The following is a 6000-nucleotide window of genomic DNA, read 5'->3' on the forward strand; positions in this document are numbered from 1 at the left end:
TTGTTCTTAAAATTATTGTTTTACTAATGGATACCATTTATACTATAAATACCATTAGTTTGTATCATTAATAATGTATTAGTGAACCAGTTAACAACATCTATAAGATTGATTTGCATTTACATTTTTATCAATAGTTTCTAGGAGCGCCTGAGGTAAGCGGCTGACTCTTGATTTTGGCTCAGGTCATGATCTCAGGGTTCGAGGGTCTGAGCCCCGTGTCGGGCTTTACGCTGGCAGCATGGAGCCAGCTTAGGATTCTCTCTCTCTCCCTCTCCCTCTCCCTCTCCCCCTCCCCTTCTCAAGTTTTCTCTTTCTCTTAAAATAAATGAATACACTTTAAAAAATAAATTAAAATTTTTATTGATTCTAGAAGCAGAAAGCAGGATCTGAAGAAGTCTTTCTGCCTAGCCCCTCCTTTTTTCCAATTCAAAATGTTCCTATGCAAGTCAAAAAGTTCAATAGTATCAAGCCTTCAATAAAAGGCATTGGATACAAAACAACTCTTTCAAAACCAGCAATATAGATTAAGGTCATTCTGGTAACTCCCAGGACTGCCCTTCTCCGCGAGCATTCGCCACTTAATCAAAATATTTTCTTATCCTCAGACATGATTAAAACACATCTTTCATGAAAGTAATTTTGTTACCGCAAACGTTTGGCTATATTAGGGTGTGAGAAGCCTTTAGCAGAAGGAAGAATTTTTAGCTACTGTACTTCACAGCATGTTCCAGAAATAATTCTCCATGGGTTCCATATTCCACAGAGCTCTTCTCCGTGAGTAAATAGAATGAGAAATAAGGAACGTAGGCACTTTGAGCTACCGAGCGCAAACGAATTTTGGAACTAGTTTTTCTCCATCAGAAAGTACTAAGTTGGTCCTCTTCCTCCGAAAAGGTATTTCCAGGGGCAGCTCGTGATGATTTATTGCCAGAATATCCATCTTCCGTTGAGGCTGAAGTTCCAATGACAATGTTTTAGAGACTTATTTCTGCAAGGGCCCTAGGTCTAAAGGGGGAGGGGTGAGGTTGTTATTTCTAATTAAGGTCTTGTGAATTATTTTACAATATAATTTTTAAGAAAGTATTCACAGGGGCGCCTGGGTGGCTCAGTCGGTTAAGCGTCAGACTTCAGCCAGGTCACGATCTCGCGGTCCGTGAGTTCGAGCCCCACGTCGGGCTCTGTGCTGACAGCTCAGAGCCTGGAGCCCGTTTCAGATTCTGTGTCTCCCTCTCTCTGACCCTCCCCTGTTCATGCTCTGTCTCTCCCTGTCTCAAAAATAAATAAAACGTTAAAAAAAATTTTTTAAAAAAGAAAGTATTCACAGTTTAAAATATTTCATTTAACTCCTATTACTTCCGTCAAGTATATTTACATTTTTTCATTACTACTAATTTTGAAACTAAAGATAATAAACACAGAATTATGACACATACCAAAGAACATAACTGTAAAATAAGTAAATATACATTGTGCAATTTTATTATTTATACCTTTACCTTAAATACAAATAATAGTACTTTTATAACGTAATATTTCAGATCAGAACAAAAGGAGTGAAATTAAAAATCTTCATGATTTTCATTTTGTTTTCTTTCTGAAAGAAGAGTGAGGGGGCACTTGGGTGGCTCAGTTGGTTGAATGTTTGACCTTGGCTCAGGTCATGATCTCGCAGTTTGTGGGTTTGAGCCCCACGTCGGGCTCTGTGCTGACAGCTCAGAGCTTGGAGCCTGCTTCAGATTCTGTGTCTCCCTCTTTCTCTCTGGCCCTTCTGGCTTGTGCTCTTTCTCTCTCTCTCTCTCTCTCTCTCTCAAGATAAACATTAAAAAAAAAAGAGTGAGAAAAAATTTTAATTATTTTAATTATTTTAATATTTGATACATCTTATATAGCTGAAGCTTTCCTTAGTATAAATAAAATTTTAATGTAAAGTCAGTGACAGACATATTTTGAAAATTGCAGCCATAGTGGAATTCATAGCATTGACATTATTACGCTGAGGAAGGTTCAGAAGAGATTTGGCGGGTTAAGAAGATTATTCCTCTCATTTGCACCAGTTATATTTTCTTCCAGTAAGGGTCTAAAACTTGCTTTTGGGAAATGTCATGTAGAGTAGTAACTTGGTATGTATCAGAAGAGGTCAAGTCAAAACTACAGATGAAAAACAGTATTATGAAAACCTACCTTAGTTTTTAAAGAGAAAGATTTTCAGTGGCAAATGTTTCACATTACCCACTAGTACCTTGGCATACAGATTTATCCTCTAGGGTCTGAGAGTGATCGAAGAAGGGTCTACTTAATCTGGAGAGAAAGTTCACTTTGAGGATAACACCATGCCATTCTGGTTACGTTTTAGTTAATGCTACATCAGTTTGGTTTCCAGAATGATATGAACTCAGGTCTTTGAAATAAGGAGACAGGAGTGCATCTTCTTACATTATTTATTTTTATATTTTTTAGGATTGTTTTATTATTATTTTTTTTTTACAGGTGCTGGAAGTCACATTTTTAAATTTTATGTATAGTCAAGTTAGTTCACGTACAGCGTAGTCTTGGCTTCAGGACTAGAACCCAGTGATTCATCTCTTACATGTGACACCCAGTGCTTATCCTGAAAAAGTGCCCTCCTTAATGCCTGTCACCCATTTAACACCCCCCCCACCGACCCACACCCGCCTCCAGCAACCCTCAGTTTGTCCTCTGTATTTAAGAGTCTCTTATGGCTTGCCTCCTTCTCTGTTTTTATCTTCTTTTTCCCTCCCTTCCCCTGTTTTCATCTCAAATTTCTCAAATTCCATATGAGTGAAGTCATATGATATCTTTCTCTGACTTATTTTGCTTAGCATAATACACTCTAGTTCCATCCACGTTGTTGCAAATGGCAAGATTGCATTCTTTTTAATCCCCGAGTAGTATTCCGTTATATCTGTATACCACATCTTCTTAATCCATTCATCAGGTGATGGACATTTGGGCTCTTTGCATAATTTGGCTGTTGTTGATAGTGCTGCTATTAACATTGGGGTGCCTGTGCCCCTTCAAATTAGCATTTTTGTAACCTTTGGGTAACTACCTATGATCCAGCAATTGCACTACTAGGAATTTAAGATTTTCTTTTTTGACTAATCTCTACCCCCAACGTGGGACTCCAACTCACAACCCTGAGATCAAGACTCGCATGCTCTACTGACTGAGCCAGCCAGGGGTTCCCTGTTTTTCACTTTAAATTAGTAAATAAATCGGCTTTTTGTTTGATAGATCAAGCTCAATGGAATTTGTTAATACAATTTGTCTGGCCAGGCCTTACGGATAAAGGAAAAAAAAAAAAACTGGGAACACTTACATGGCTGTGGGGTTCCCAAAGGCCATATCTGTGTGACTGCAAAGACAGCATCATTTCCCTCAAATGGGCACAAGCATAGGCTTTGTAATATACCAATACACTAGATGTATGACAAATACAAGACATTAGGGTCGCCTGGGTGGTTCCGTCCATTAAGCATCCGACTTCGGCTCAGGTCACGATCTCATGAGTTCAAGCCCCACCTCAGGCTCTCTGCTGTCAGTGCAGAGTCGACTTCAAATCCTCTGTCCTCCCCTATTTCTGCTCCTCCCCTGCTTTCTCTCTCTCTCTCTCTCTCTCTCTCTCTCTCTCTCGCAAAAATAAACATTTAAAAAAATACAAGGCATGAGACCACGAACTTTTACTTATAATTTTGCTACAGCACTAGTTGTGATATTAGTCAGTAACTTAATAATTTGAATAGAACTACAAAAACGGCAGATTAAGTTTGGTTTGTAACACAGTAATTTTTTTCAGTAAAACGAAGTTTGCAGTTATTTCTGGGAACATTTCCTGTCATTTATAAGATAACTCATCCCTCATTTAAAAAAAAAAAGTTCAGTATTTATAAAAGGTATCAATTTGACAGCTCTGGAGACACCCTTCATTTTCTTTTTTTTTTTTTATTCAATAATGGGAACAGCGACGTTGCAACTTTCTGCGTAATTTCCAACTAAAGCATCTGTGGTGTCTATCACTATTTTGAAAAGTCTGTTTCCTGGGTGAGGAATTATTTTGGTCAACACATCCTAGCATGTGTTGCCCCAGAAAGGCAGCTTCTTTTTCCTCAGAGCACTAAATACGATCATGATACTTGACTTTGCTGAGACACAGGTGAAGATACGGTTACGAACTGCCAATTAGCAACCCAGCCATCTCCTCCTGTACAAGTTGCGAGCAAGGATTAAATATCTTAACAAGTGAAAGATCCTAGCAGAGAGCCTGGTATTCAATACAGGATAGCTTTCCTTTCCTTGTTTTCTTCTCCCCTCCTGAATATACTGTAATGAAACTAAAATTAACACTACACAATTTTGATTGTGACTGTTTTCCATCTGCTTAAATACCTTCAAGATGGTTTTCTTCTTTTCTGTATTATTTTTTTCGGATGTAACCCCCCCCCCCCCCCCCCCCCGCCAAAAAAAGAAAGCTCAATAAAAAATAGGACACAATGAAAGAACTTTAACTAAAAGGCTACATTAGAAGAAATAACTCACAAATAACCACGGATGAACCATAAAAGATTCCTTTACTCCATACCGAGTGAATTAGCAACTAAATAGTCAATCATTGATTCTGGGATAATAGAGCAAGTGTGCTCTCTTGTATATTATTTCATGGTAAGCTTGAGATGAACATGATAAAAATAGAACTCAGTCAATACAGATTAAAAACAATTTGCATGCCATGTTTTACTTGTTCATTCTCTGTAATGAAAACATTAATGCTTAACATAATAGTAGAAAAAATGTTGAGAATGATTTAATAAGTGTATTGTGTTGTGAAAAACGTATGGCTTACACCCTAGACTGAGACCCCCCCCCCCCCATTGACACTATCCTGCATCCTATTTATGGACAGGTGTTGGCCAGTTCAACAGGTATTCAGTGGGATCCCCTTCAATGGGAATCACTATTTTTATCTTATCTTCACAGTCATATTAGTAACAATAATAGTCTTAATTCCTCTCGTTCCCAATTCTCTAACAACTCTATGAGATGGACACTATTACTCACTCCATATCCTGGAAGAGGACATCGAAGCTAACAGAAAAAATGATCAAGTACTTTGTAGAGCAAAGTCACACAGTGAGAAAGAAAGGAACGTTCTTTAAAAGAAATATTAGAACAATTCTCTCCTTGGTTCCCTTGGAAATTTTTCCTTAGTAGTGACATACTAAGTCGTGGAAATCAATGGCAAACAAGTGTGTGCGAGGTAGAAATGAGCATATGCTCTTTGTCTTCTGTATAGGACTGTGGTAACATAGAAATCACACTAGCCAATGCCTGATACTACACGTTAGAAATGACAGAACAATGGTGGTGATACAACCTCCTCAACATTGAAATGGAGTTTATTTTGCTTCGTCGCGAACTCACGAGAAATGAGATCTAGAACGGATTTCTGTATAAAGCCAAAGCTTACTGCTTATCATATAACCCTTTGCTTTTTTGTTATCTCTCTGTCTTTGGAAAGGCAAGTTTTTAGACAATGATTTGAAATGTCTTTCTCTTTTATACTTTTCTCTCTCTTACATGCCTTCTTAATTCTGTATAGATTCTTGACAAAATCTCAACTATACTATACTTTCTTCATCAAACAGATATTTACTGAATTCCTGCTATCTCTCAGGTCGTGTCCTAAGGAATTTAATGTAAAATATCTACAGTGATCGCCAGAGATACGGTTTGGCTTCACTTGATCCGTTATATTTTGTATTTTTGCACGTTCAAAAACAAATTATTTCCAAATATATTGGTACAATTAAACACAAAATATGTTTCTCTCAGATGGCTACTGCTGGTGAGAAGAAAAATAACATTAATATATCTTGTGATATAATCACTGCTAGCTTAGAATTCTTGAAACCTTAGGAGAGAAAGTGCATCAACACAGTCATGTTGAGGCTTTATTTTCCTTTTCAGGGAACACTCTAA

This window comes from Panthera uncia, chromosome X, assembly GCF_023721935.1.
Source record: "Panthera uncia isolate 11264 chromosome X, Puncia_PCG_1.0, whole genome shotgun sequence".
Taxonomy (NCBI): Eukaryota; Metazoa; Chordata; class Mammalia; order Carnivora; family Felidae; genus Panthera; species Panthera uncia.